At 45.8% G+C, this 14,757-nt stretch overlaps 1 protein-coding gene across 2 annotated transcripts in view; it reads right to left on the bottom strand.

Moving 5' to 3' along the window:
• ACVR2A (activin A receptor type 2A) overlaps window positions 1-14,757 on the bottom strand; it is a 50,036-nt gene that overhangs the window by 32,927 nt on the left and 2,352 nt on the right. The gene's annotated exons all lie outside the window — the stretch shown is intronic.

The raw sequence follows: 14,757 nt of genomic DNA, 5'->3' as shown, positions 1-14,757 counted from the left end.
GTTCTCCCCTGCCCAGAGGGTGTGAATCCCAGGGTGTGAATCCCTCCTCTCCCTCAGTAAGAGGACAAAGATGACCCTAATACTCCACTGGTTTATTTGGGACAGACCTGCCAGACAGGCCCAAAAACACCCCTAAGAAATTACCAAATATCAGACACTGTCAGCAGGAGAGGAAAAGGACAATTCTATCAGCCAAAAGATCCCCAAAAAAAGAAATTTAAGTTGCAGTTCTATTAATGCCATTCTCTGACAAGCACAAATTCACCAGACCTTCCCAACTCTGCCTTAAGCCACGGCAGAAGTGATGTGGCTGGTTACAGTAATGCAGGATCCCTCAGAAACAGCATTCCACCCACTGAGGAAGAGGCAAGGAATATCTCTTCATGGACTGTACCACGGGATAATACTCAGTAATTAAGCTGAGTTCTGGATTTCACAGCATTTTGGAAAATCAGACTAACCCTGTGCCAGTGAAAGCAGCTACTCAAGGAGTCCTGTGCCAGCACAAGGTGCAAAAGATGAAGGAACTTTTCAGACCATCTGGGTGAGGGAATTAGAGAGCCAGAATTTTAACCCACAGGTTATCAGTACCTGACTCTTAATACCAGGGAAAAGAAATCTGGAGTGGAGTACAGGAGTACAAACCACACATCAACCAGTTTGGATCTGTTTTGCTCAAGCGACGTTGGTGACAAAGGACTCAAGACAGCAAAGCAACTTGAGGGAGCCCAGGACACCCAGTGTGGCTCAGCCCATGCCATGTGCCATGTCTTCACTGCCACTGGGACTAAAGTCACCTGGAAGGAGCAGGTTTGGAGCCAGCACGTTACACGGAATGTGCTGACGGGGTGTGAGGAGAAGCCAGACTTTGACCCTGCCTGGGATGGCGGAGACCAACCCAGCGGGGCAGATTCACCCCCCAGCACTTGTGGGATCCCCCCAGAGCCTTCACTGCTCAGTCCCTGCCTCACCCACACCCCCCTGCCCCCCCAGAACCCTTGGAGGGCTCCGGGAGGGAATCCCAGCGGGAGCTACAATTTAACTTCCCAAACCCAGAGGGAAGCAGAGCTCAGAGTGGACTTTGCACAGGACACCAAGTGCTGAGTCAACTCCCTCCCTCCTGCCAGGCCCAGCTGTGGAAACCCAGCCCAGGGAGGGGAAGGACCACTCCCTTCAGCAGGAATCACAGGAGGGAAAGGGAATCTCCAGAGCAAGGAAAGCTTCAATGCTGCCCCCTCAACACACCCCCCCCCAATTGCTAAGTGCAAACACTGGGGCTACAACTGTTGTCCTGTTTGGAAAGGACGAGGAAACAAATGTGTCCAAACACATCAAGGTTTGGGAAGCAGTCTGGAATTAAGCTGCCAGCTCAGCATAAACACAGGTCAGCCTAATTTTCATCCCAAATATCCTTTTGAGGAGAACATTTCAGAGGCATCGGGAGCTGCAGGTTGGACTCGAGGCTTTTGGCAGGAGCATTCGGCAATCAGGGAGGATTTGATCTGCAAGTTCCATCCAGAGCAAGTTTAATGACCTCTGAACAAACCACCCTCCCTGAATTTGTCCATCTGCGAGATCATTTTTTATCTCCACATGTTCTGAAACACTGAGTTCCACCGTTTCATTATCCATCATTAGTAAATGTACTTTTTTTTTCTGTTTAAAGTACCTCCATCAATCATTTCAGGGGGTTTGATGTGAAGCAGCTGGCCGGGCTGAGCAGGAAGAAAAGACAAGTTATCAAGGTACTCAGCCCCAAAAAGCAACCCTAAAATATATTGCCATGGTTATCAGCCCGAGGTAGGATGTTGGAGTGGACTGGGATGGAGAAATTACAGGTACTCAGCAGCATGTGGGTTACTCACTTCAAATTCCCAACCTGATCTAAAAAGGAATGATGCTTAAAAGCCACATCACCCAAGTGTGATGCTTGGAATTCTTAGGATACTTAGAAAAGAACTCAGCAGATTTCAAGTTGTTCACATTTGGTAAAGTTACATATGTGCTCATACGGGACTTTTATCCTTAGTTATTGGGAGGGACAAATTAACACCCCTAAACATGCATTTCTTTATTAGTAAAATAAGACTTTTCAGGTGTTAAGGACAGAATGATGATGTATTTCTAAGGCTTTGTTTTCTTTAAAATAATCACCGATCTCCACGAGACCGATTCTTCCCTTCTGGAGAGAATTCCAAAGTTGTACTTGGAGTGTTTTACACAGAAATCATAAACACGAGTTTAAGGGCTTCTGCTGCCAGATGTCTTTGCTGCTCACACACAAACAGGTGTTCCCCTCGTCACAGCTGAGGAATCCACTCAGCAGTAAATCCTCCTGGCAGCCCAGAACACCAGAGCTCCACAACTGCAACAAAAAAATGTTATGGGACAAAACTCTCGTGTCTTTTGCCTGTTCCAGGTGTTTTTCCTGCAGCAGTCCATGAGTATTTAGATGGGAATGCAAAAAGCTGGAGCACCGAGATCGACAAGATCTCATTTTTAAAAATGAGAAGACAAATTGTCTGCTTTTAATTTGGGGGTTTTGGTTTGCTTTGGGGTTTTTTGCTTTGTTTTGGGGTTTTTGTTTGGTTTTGGGTTTTTTATTTGTTTGGGGCTTTTTTTGTTGTGTTTTTATTTTGATTTTTTTTTTTTTTCCTCAGGACAATGATTACCTCCTGACAGCCAACACACCAACACATTTGGTAAATCAGTGGCCAAACAGCAAGAGTGACTCAACTTTCCAGTGCAGCAGCCTCAGGAGTGGTTAATTCTGTCCTATCAGGAGCAGCAGGACTGGTGTTATGGAGACCACACATGGAATCCCAGGCTTTTCTGAGCCACCTTGTAATAAAAACTTCCTTGAAAACCAAGGCAAGCAGGATCCTGACACCTCCCTTCCCCCAGCCAGGCTCAGCAGCCAAGGTGGCTGTAACATTCCAGCTGCCTTAGTCCTCTCTTACAATGTTTGTTTAACCAATGGCTGTTTACACAGAGATTCCAAGATTGGTAATGCCCTGAACTCCCAGGATCCCGGTTCCCTGCTGGGTCAGAGGAGAAATTCAGGCCTGGTGCCCACAGAGGCTGGAATTGCCCTCAGCACCTCAGGAGGGAACAGGGAGCACACACAGAAGTTACATTTCTACACCTGGTGTCTCCAGCCCAGCCCGTCCTTCCCAGGCTTGGGGCCACCTCCTTGAACTACCAAGAGTTTTTTTAAGGATTCCACTTCCCAGAGAAGAGCTCTCCAGTACAAGGCAGCTACTGGTAACTCCATACAAAAGCTTTTTGTGTGGAAGCTCAGCAGTTCCCAAAGCGGGCCCAGGCTTCAGTGACCTCGTCAGCCCCAGAGTGGTTTGATCTCACAGTGCTGAGGATCATCTGACCAGGGAATGTCAGTCATTCCCTTCCCTTCGCCTCAGTCTACAAGCCCATGGCAGCCCACATCAATCCAAGGGCTCTTCCTCCTTTTCCTGTACAAATCAGCTGTTCCCAAGTGCCAGCCTGGCTGAGAACTAGTTGAGCAACAAGAAATAACCCACTTCCTGCATGTAATGTTCTGGATTTGCTTGGAAGGGGATAGGAAGAGTGTGGGACCAAACTCTCTCTCTGCTTCCACTGCCATTATCTCCATCTTTCCTCCAGAATTTTCCAGACAAGGCACTTTAGTTCCTAAAATTCCAGAAAGACTCCTCCAGCAACAAATAACCAAAGTCCTTTTCGGGGACTGGCAGGTGGGGTGGAGATTTTGTTGAGCTGAATAAAAAGGTGAGCTGGCAAAGGTAAGTAAGAAAGGAACATTATGGATCCCAGGATATGGATCCCAGGAATAAACAGCCTTGCTAGAGGAAAGGTGGTGGGGGGAAAGAAGAAAACCAATGTACATTTGGGCCTCTGCTCTCCAGTGGTGGCAGGTCACTGTTGATGCCCTCAGCAGAATCCAGCCCCTCAAGGAAGGAAGGGTTTAAAGATTAAGACAAAGCAACTTAAATATCCCAGTTAACTGGAAGCAGCCAAAGGAACAGGATGCTGGGAATTGCAGTCTGGGCCTTGGAATATTTGCTTGTCTCTTCCCTAAAAGGGAGGCAGGTTTTGGGCTGAGCTGAGATGACCATGGCAGGGAAGAAACACATCAATGACATGTTTCATCCAACATATAAAGTGAGATTTGTCCATGGTTTGGAAACTGCTCTAGACTTCTGGCCGTGCTTTATGCAGAAATGTCACAATACTGCTACTGGAGATCAATTTATCTCTCTTTTGCTGCCCTTGCCTGGATTTTAACACACCAGAAATCCTCAAGCAGCATTTGAGGGAGGGTTCAAAGCAACCCCGAGGCTGATTTCACACTGCAGTGTCACCAAAGGCTGGTGAGTTCAGGTGGTGGCCCAAGGACTTGGTCAGCAGCTGAACTCCAAGTAGCACAATCTCATCCTGATCTCTTCTTTCCAGACTGTGCCCTGATGTTTGGAAGATATTCCTGGTTTATGGTTTTTGTCAGTTTATAACTGAGATGGCACCAACATGAGAACTCCTGACAAGTGTCCTGGTCCTTTCACACTCCCCTGGCAACTGGAAGATGCTCCTGAGGTGGAGATCTCTCAGCCCAGGGACATAGATCCAGAACTGCTCCAGGCTGTTCAGCTGAGATGTAAAACCCCCAGATCAGCCTTTGCTTGTAAACATGACTCTTGATGCTGTGTTTTGATTCAGTATGGTCAGGCATTATCAAATATTACCAATATTTGAAGGACCTCACCTATGTTCTCCCCTCATCATTTCCAGCCCCTTGAGTGCTGTCAGTTCTCTGCCTGGATCAGGATTTTTCCAAAGTCTTTGCACAAAGCCTCCTGCTGACCTGCTCAGCGTAAGTTTCCAGGAGCACTTGCAGTTAAAATGTAACACAAATTAGACACCGCTAAGATTATGTTGCAAACAGCCTTTCCAAAACGTTTTCCTAAGTTTGGGATGCAACTTGTATTGTATCAGCCCCTCCGGGACTGTGTCAGTCCCAAGCTTCTATTTGGTTCCCACCTCACTGTTCCCAGCGAGCCTGGGAGATAAAAGTGAATTTGGTCACCTGTTCCTTTGGATCACGGAATCACAGAATGATCTGGGTTGAAGGGACTTTAAAGATCATCTCATTCCATCAGCCCAGGTTGCTCCAAGCCCCGTCCAACCCGGCCTTGGACACTTCCAGGGATCCAGGGGCAGCCACAGCTTCTCTGGGCAACGACACGAAGGTATTTAAAAAGTAAGGGAAGAGAACAAAATCCTGTGAGAACAGGAGTGCACTGAGAACCTTGGAAAAACTCTGGAAAAGACAACCAAATTCTTTTTAAAGATGCAGGTTTTAAAAATGATGGTTAACTGTGTCATGTTCCTGTTCTTACCCAACACAGAGAACAGCTCCACTCACCAACACTGTGTCCTTTTCCCTGGGTAATTCTCTTCCCAGGACAATTCCTGCCAGCCCTTAATCCCACCCATCTCTTCCCTTGCTCCATCACCTTTTAACCCAACTCCTGCCCTCATTTTAAACTGACTGCAGAAAGCTACTGGCCCTTTTTTCCAAGTCCCTTTTGCTGCTTTAGCAAGCTGGATGAGCCCAGCCCGAAGTCTGAACCCAGAGTGAGGGGGTGAGGAACTGTCTCCCTGTTCTCTGATCAGCTTTTCTCAAAATCCCACAACTGAAACGAGCCCTCTGGACAAGCAGAAGGTAATTAAGTGGGGTTTGAAGCTGCCTGAACAATGAACAGAAGGGAACAGCGTTGGACTGACTTTGGATAGGAGGAGGACAGTGGGAAGATGAGTTCAGATGAAGGAGAAGAAAGAGCTCAGGTCAACTGGAGCTCCCCCTCCAGAATATCCTTTTGTCAGCATACAAATATCCCAAAAGTTTAGCAAATTCCACCAAATTCCAACAGGCATTTCCTGACTCTGGCACATTAAGAAATGGGAACCGGTCATTTACCTCTTCCCTCCCGTCTTCCCTGGGAATGGAAGAGCTTCCAACACCGTCATATTTATAATAACACTGAGAGAAGCAGCTCTGGGATTATTAAATTTCCCAGAAATATTTTGGCAAACAGTATTTTAGAAAAATTAATTGGCCTTTATTCGTCATCCATCCCGATGTTTTTAAGGCACTGGAAAAGTACAGCTCCGTGGGAGCACCGGGATTTTTCATGAGGGATTCACTCCATGTCCAGTGGAATGAAAAAAAAAAAAAAAAAATCCCCTTCTCACAAGTTATTCCTGGTTCCACACCTTGGTTTTAATACATTTATGGCCCATGGAAAGCAGTCAGGAGCTCACAACTCATCTGGATTATTCTAAATGGGCAAGGTTAGATGGGGCTTAATTTGCTGGGGTCTGTCCCCACCCAGAGCCACAACCTTAAGTTAAATAAAACACAATCAAGCCATTAACGTTTTTAAAAGCCATTTAAGATAATCTTTTTGACAGGCTTTGTGTTAAATTTAATGAAATTCGATTATCCCCGGGGACAACTTGCAAAACAGTAAAATTAAAGATCAGAGAATTCAAAGGAAAAATATTTAACCAGTGGTCTTTTCTATGTTACTTTTAAAGCAGCTTCATAAACAAATGAAAAAATAAGTAACCTAATTCTTCATAAAAAGTACAGTAATTGACACAATTGTGTGCCATCCTGCAACTTTCACAGCCTAAATATTTTTCAGCCCTGAAAGGCAGAAATATTTAAAGAAAACACTTCCATCATGTAATTGCTGTGAGCTGAAGAGAACTATCTGTACCCTCTGCTGACAAACACCAGCAAAAAAAGTCTAAAATTAACAGTTACTGCAAAGTTTAATTTTGTCTCCTACACTTAACACTGCACCTCAACAACAAAACTAAACCACTTCCCTGTTTGTGTGGAAATTCCTAGAAGGAAACATGTTTTTCATGTTAGAAGGCTTGATGAAATGATTGGTTAGATTTAAAAACAGATTGAATTCCAACTCATGTGTTGATACTGAAATCCAGGTATTCCAAACACAGCTGAGGGAATAAAGACCACTCTGATGATTTAGGGAGTATTTGAAGGCTGGAGATTAGTGTTATCTAGGTGAGATAAGAACTCTGGACCTGAAAAAATAAGGTCAGGCTTCACTTAGGAAAAGAAAAACCCCTTTAAATCCCAAGTTGGTGAGGCACCAAAAGGTAGGAAGGTGCTGGAACACCGTGAAATCAGCTGGGAGAGCAAAGAGATCTGCAGAGAGAGCTGGGATGGGAACACAACTGCTCCCTAAGGGACAGGATGTCCCTCAAGGGCTCCCCCAGGACCCACCCAGGGTCAGACCTTCCTGGGTGCCTGGAGGAGGTGGGAATGCCCCAGGGATCTGCAGACAATGCCAGAGGTGGGGGAGCTCAGGGGCAGGGATGTCATTCCAGGCAGACCAGAGGCCAACAGGAATGTCATGGAAGTCACCCACGATGTCCTGGGCCTTGGGGACGGAGCAGCCTCTGCACCAGGACCAGTGGTGGCTGCAGACTGGGCACAGCTCTGCTGGGAAGGACCTGGAGCTTTGGTGGGCACTGCACTGGACAGGAATTCCAAACAAGACAGCCCCGTTTCCATTCAGAGCCCTGAGGTGACATTAAAACCAGGCAGACAGAGATGAAAGTTTGGTGCTGCATCCAAACTTCCAGTACTCACCTAAAATAAAAATTCAGCTTTAAACAGGAAGCAGGGAACTTTTTTCTCCCAATTTTGTCTCTACACTGCAGATCAAACTGTTCCCTGGCCCTTGGGCCACGTTCCCACACTGAGCACATCCCTTCCACGGAACACCTGGTCACGGAGCTGCTCCTCAGGGCTCCACGGGATGATGTCCCTCTGCTCCCAGAGCAGGTTATGGGTTGGTTTGGGTTTGGATCTTAGGTTGTTCTTTTGTAAGTGGGACAGTCTGACAGGAGCTCCGAGCTGCACCCAGTGCAAACCACGCCAGTGTTTTCCCGGCACACACTCCAGGCTCCCAGGCAGGAGAGGAGGGAATGCTGGAGCGCTGAAGCTGCGGGAATGCTGGTTGAGTCCTCCTGGCACTGCCCCCCTGCCTGCACCACCCCTCAGAGCTGTGTGGCAGCTCATTAGACACCACTTGGCACAAGCTCCAGCGCTCCCGGGGCTGCCCTGGGAGCAGAGCGGGATTTGTGTTCCCTCTGCAGCTCCTTTCCCTGGCAATCCAGACACACTCAGACAGAGGAGCCACGGATCAGCTCTAAAACATCCTTCAGAGCTACACTCAAGCCTATAAAAAAAATCAAAACCAATCCCTCAGTTGCTTTACCCCTTCCCATTTTTTTTCCCCCCCTAGAAAATCAACCAAACAAAATTTCCAGAACAAACAAACCAACCCCTTGTGTGTTGACTCGCCCTCATAAAGAGCTTGGCATCTGTCAGAAAACACACAAACACCATCCTAAAGTGGGGTTTTTGACCACTTTCTCCCTCCTGCATTTCGTTGTAGCATCCAGTTTTAAAAGTCAGTCTGCCACCTTTGCAAGTTAGAAAAATTAATCCTTTTTCTGGTGAAATGGCAGGAAATCATTGACTGGAATGGAAAACACAGGAGGAGTTAAAGCTCTAGAAAAAGCAACACGATTCTGAGCTATACAGACTCTCACAGTTTTCACAATAACTGTGCAGCCACTTTCTGCAAACAAAACCTTCAGATTAAATTGTCTTAAGCAACTTATCAGGTATCAGCTTTTAATGGTGTCAGTGGGCAGAATTAAAGCAGCAACACTTCACTCATTTGCTGCCATCCTTGCAGAGACAGTGGAACCTTCCCAACTGGGAGAACAGCCTCGTTTAGGCACAAACCAAAACGAGAGCAGACAGCAAAACCCAAATTGCATTGTAATTCCCACATACAATTTTGTTGTAAATGCAAAACACTGTTCTCATTTCCTTAGTTTCAGCTCCGTTGACGACTTCAGGAAGCTCAGAAAACTGAAGGATTTGAGAAATATTGGGGTTTTTTAAGCCAAGATCCAGCGTTTCAGTTCATTATCTACTCCCTCAGTCCAACTCACTGACTGCAGGCAACGTTTCCCTCCTGTAATTAAAGAATTATAAGAGCAGGGCAAAGCATCCTGGCATTTCTCACATGCCCATCACAGTCAGGAATATGCAGGAGTTTGCTTTTAATTGCATTCGGGCTGCAGCATTTCGAACGGAATTACCGCCTAATTACAGCTTCAGATAAATCCTCAAAAACACAAAGTTTTATCCTAACAAATTAAGGAATGTCAGGAGGCGGGATCCAGCCATTTAAATTATTTCAACAACATGTTGTTGTCGAAGCTCTTGCCAACTAATGGTGCCCAAACATCACAGGAAGGCCGTGCCAGTGCAGCTTAATAGTTACCAACAAGCTGCTTGGTGAAATTAATTACAATTTTGGACTGACTCTGCATCCTGGTGAATTAATTAATTTATTATTAATCTGAAACAGGTTATCCTGCACCAATTTAATCAGAAACACCAGCACTACCACAGGGGGTTTTTAGGATTGGGTAATACTTAATTTACCCTCGAACACTGAGTTGGCATCCCAGCCCAGGGCTCCTGTTCCCCCCCTGCCAGGCTCTAAAGTCACCGGGATTTGGGGTTTCCAGCGTCACTCGGACCGTCCCTGGCACCAACACAATTGGAAGTGTGTCCCTTGCTCATTTGCTCCCTGAGAGGAATCCCAGCCCAGTTCATTAGGAGAACCCTGACAAAGGAAGCAGAGAGGTAAAAGCCCCCCCCGGCCCCGCTCATCCCTCTTGGACCGCGAGCTGGAGAACGGGATTAATTAATCTGGGAGAGCTCCCAACCAGAAGGAAGAGAAGGTACATTCTGTCACTGAACTATTTGGGGAATAACTGAGGTTTTTGTACCCACCCCTGGTCAGGTGCTGTCCCAAAGCAGGACCTCCACACCCAGCCTGAGCTGATCCCATCCCAACTCCCCTCCAGGTGCTCCCGCCCGCAGGAACAGGTGGGATTCCCACAAATGCTCCCCTCATTTCCAAGGGTTTTTCTAATCCCTCTGACCACATAACCAAAGATTTATGCCTCCAGTTAGGAACTGAACTATTTTTCTTGTTTCCAGTTACACAGCCTTAGCCAGGAAATCCAGAGGAAAACCAGGAATGTGGATCTTTCTCACCAAGGCTCACTTGGCTGTGAATCCATGACAATAATTCCTGCCATGGATAAACCCTTCTCTGCTCCCTTTCCACCAGCAACTGAAGGATTTGATGCATCTAATGCACATTTAGGACTTTTAGCCACAGAGAGATGTCATGTCAACAACAGGGTAGTAAATATTCATTTTCTGTGGGATTAAACCTAAATATGCTCTGCTTTTTCTAAGGAAAAACCTCCACCACCACACAGACACCGTGGGGAAAGAAGACAAGAGATGCCACAAAGCCACTGCCACCCCAGAACACTCCAATTTCCATATGGAAATAATAAGATGTGCCCAATTTCGAGCACCCAGGCAACAAAAACCACATTAAGATTCCATCTCCCGAGAGCTGGGCTGTAAAATCCGTAATTTTCCTGATCTTTTGAAGGAGTTCTCATTTGCAGCAACATCAGAGAGCCAACAGCCCATGGATGCTCCCATCCAGCTCCAGCAGGCATTTGCATTAATCTGCTTTTGGTTAATTAAGTGGTGTAAAAGCATCTCCCCCTCACCCAGAAATCTCTTCCACGCTCAGATTTCCCTGTCAAAACCTCCCTCTTTTTTTCCAGCCTGGAAAAACTACAAGTGTAGAAGGCTGGAAGGAAAAAAGTAGGAATGAAAAACACTGGAGTTACTGTTATTTTTTCCCCACCTACCTAGAACTAATGATAGGACAAAAAATAATGTCTGTGGTTAAACACAGAAGAAAAAAAAAGTTATTTATTTGTCCTTATTTACACATCAGCCAAACCCATCACCTAAGGAATTTTGAGCCCATCACCTAAGGAATTTTGCCCCCTAATTCCAGAAAGGTGGTGGGAAAAAAAGGTATTCAAATACTCTCCATTAAAAGCAGCTGAAAACTATTATTCATGAGAGCAGTAATTATCTCCTGCACCCCCAGAGAGCACAAAGCAGCTTTTCCCTCGCACACAGAACACCTGCCCACCAACTCAGAGCATCCAGAATTAGGAAGATAAACTTATTTAAGCTTTATTTATGAGCAAGGACTCGTGTCTGAAGGGTAGATAAAGCAAATAAACTCCTGACAGCAGCATCTCTGGGAACATTTGTAAAGCAGAGCATCACTAAGTGATGCTCTTATATTGCACTGGCACAAGCACAGCTCTTGCCCATCACCCCAGAAGGATTCAGGGCTTGTAAATGTTAAGTATTAACAGTCTGAAATAGTTAACAGCTTCTTGCCCTGTAATCAGGCAGAATATCAAACTCTACATAAAGGTACCTGTGCTTGAAAACAGAATTAAGTAGGTTTACAAGTCCTGCTCTCACCAGTGCTGGGGTATTGCCCAGTGATAACACGTTTAACATAAAAATAATATGAAATCAATATAAAAAAGGGTACACTCTCATAAAAAAAAAAGGATTTTTGAGCAGGATTTTACTGCCAAAGCACCACTAATCTGAAGTGGTTTATTGCCCTGCCTGTGCAATAAAGTGAGGAGGGTCCAACCACAGTCACAGGAACACACAGCAGAGACAAACCCACAGACACTCCCAAACCTCCAGCAGGGTTTTCAAGGGCTACCAAACTAATTATGAAATTAATAATGTCTAAAAAGAAAGTTACACCAGTAAAATTAAAGGAAGAAGTCTCACCTTCCCCCCCCCAGATTCCTTTAGAACACCCAACCGATCCAGGTTCTGAAGTCACAGTAGGATCTTGGGATTTACAGTTCTAGTTATTATTTTTTTTGGAGAGGAGGGGGAAGATAAATTTAAAAAAGTAATTTCCCTGATAATAAACAGTGTGAGACAGGAGAAGAATAAATTAAAAACCAGAGAACAAAACAGAAAATGCTACTTCAACTACAAAGGTACCTTTGCCAGGCCATTTCCTTCAGCAAAATCACTCAAGACCTTGTGAGTGGCTTGAGAGTGATGTGGCATCAGGAGAGACAGAGAGGACCGAGGCTTGTCTGATGTGGATTCTTTTGCTCAGGTGACTTTTAGCACGATTTTAGCTTAAACGAGCTGTAAAAAATATAAGTCTTGCCCCTTGCAAAACTCAGAGCTGCAGAAGTACTTTGAGGATGGACCACCCAGGCACCAAAGGAGAAGCAGGTAGAAGGAAAGAAAGGATGTTTAGGGAAATAAGGAGCTGAAGAGTAACAAAAGGAAACGGGAGATGTTGAACTGCAGCCCCCACGGAAGATCGGGGTTGAAAACAATCCACTGCTTCGACATCTCCCCCACTTTCAGCTGCACAGGGTGTATGCTCCAAAAAATCGGAGCGAATGATGAAAGCACACATTCTCTGCTCCCGAAGTGTCACAAAGCCCAGCTGAGCAACCACCACAAAAACCGGAGAGCACAAACAGCCTTCCTTGGGGGAGGGGAGGACACAGATAAATATCTGGAGAGAACCTTTTCTGGTGAACGAGCTGTTTTAGTTACTATTTTCCTGGCTAAGCTCACCTCCAGTGTTGCCTCGCCTATAGCACAGGAAGCTCGTTCAGAAGTATTTTATTATTCCTTCAGGACCTTCTGTTCCTTATTAAATCAAACCCACACACAGGTTTATCTCAGAAGTGTATTAGAGGGCACAAGGAGAACCTTGACCCGGGCACTTTGTTTTCACGTTGAGTTAATGTGCATTCATCTCATCCTCCTGGATTACTACAAACCTACACCCACTTCCAGCCGAGCATCTACAAATATTTTAAAGCCTAATAACAACACAGATGCTCTTTTTCAAATGTCTTAGTCAGAAGGGGGAAATGTTTTCACTCCCTTAGCAGAGATGATCAGAGCCACTGGAAATTCCTGTCCATTTGCAGGGTTTCACACAGCACTTTGCAGATAGTAAAATAAAATCTCTTTGAACCTGAAGAGGCTTCCGCACCCACCAGGCTGCAAAAAAAAAAAAACAACCAAAAAAACAAACTCACAACGTTTTCACCTATTTAAAGAACAGGGGTACTAATTGGCTCTGTAAACATCTGCAGAAAATAGCTGTATATAAAAATAAAGTAAGAAACAACAGCAAAACCGACACCCAAACAGGCCGTGAGGAGCCGGAGACACCGGGGGAGAGGAAAACCAGGTACATCCACACCTGAACTCCAGGATTTCCTCAACCACTGCCAATATTCTAAAATATAGAACCTGGGCAGGCTCACTGTCAGCCTAAAGACTGGAAAAGAAACTTCTGGTGATGATGATGCGACTTATTTCAGTCTAAAACTCCACCTGACGAATCGGTTCTAACACTACCCATAAAAACGCCTGCACTTGATGCCTAAAATCTTAAATAACCTTCTAATTTTGGTCATAAACCCAAGAGCTTGCTGTTGAACTCGTTTACTTTCAGACCCGCAGCGGGACTGCAGACATTCTAAAATTTTAGGCGAGCAGAAAGTAGTTTAGTAATTGTTAAGTACCGGAACACTTAATATGTAATACTAGGATAACCACCAAAACAGTGTCATTAACACGAGGAGCAGTCCGGAGTGCAGTTTCCTGCTCATTTAGCCAAGATTAATTCTTCGCGAGCAAGAGAAACATTCTTTCTACCTCACCAAGGACAACCCGAGCAAGAAATGCTGAAGAAAAGTCGGGGTTTTTTTTTTGTTGCTCAACCTTTCTTTTTAATATGCGTGATGGGTAATGTCAACAAAAATCGCTGTTCTGTGCTCTGGGCAAAAGGATCTTGGAGGGGGAAGAAAGACGGGCAGGGAGAGCAGATGGCACCAAGTCTTCGAGAAACAGGGAGGGAGGGGGGGAAAGTTTCCCTACAAAACATACCCCCGAATGAAGAGGAACGCTGCCTAACTTAATCACATCAGGAAAAGGCGAAAAGACACGTATTTTACTGCAAGACAAAACGTTTCGTTTCCGAAGGGGAATAAAAAAACCACGAAACCCCGCCAACCCTGAGGGTGTCCTTACCCTGCCCTGCCGTTCCTCCGGTTCGAACAGGGAGGGGGGTTTTTTTTGGGGGGTTTTATTCCTGCCCCCTCCTCTCGCAGCGCATCGAGCGCGCACGGAACGGATCGATGGCGCTCCAGACACAAGACTAGACGATCCATTTACCGACCGCAGCAAAAAAAAAAAAAAAAAAAAAGTCCTATTCAGCAAAAAAACCCCTCCGCCCTCAGCACCCTGAAATCCTAAAGGGCGGCGTTGCGGGGAGCTGAGCTCGCCTGCTGGCTCTGAGGGGGATAAACAAGTGGATTTCTGCGCGCCCCGCCAGGCTAAAAACCTCCACAGAGCACTAAATACACCGAAATAAACTAAATATCCATTCCAAGAGCAAGCGGGGAGTGCTTGTGAAACACTATTAGATCCTTACACGGCTCTTAATCGTGTTTTTTTTTTTTTTTGTGAGATTGATGGGGTTCCGAGCAAAAACAGGACCAACAGTTGCCCAACCACTGGTTGCTGCCATCGTTTTCCTCCTGGAGCAGCGTGGGGAAGTCCTCGCACCCTGCTCCTTTCCCAGCTCCCTTCCCAGCACTCGGAGCTGGCCCTTGGAACTCCAATGGTGCTGGTTTCAAGAGGGAATTAGTGGTTTTCGCACAGCGAAACAT

This window comes from Lepidothrix coronata, unplaced genomic scaffold (assembly GCF_001604755.1).
Source record: "Lepidothrix coronata isolate B3197 unplaced genomic scaffold, Lepidothrix_coronata-1.0 Scaffold105, whole genome shotgun sequence".
Lineage (NCBI taxonomy): Eukaryota > Metazoa > Chordata > Aves > Passeriformes > Pipridae > Lepidothrix > Lepidothrix coronata.
Note: the sequence above shows the minus strand (reverse complement) of the source record. Positions and strands in the feature narration are given on the sequence as shown.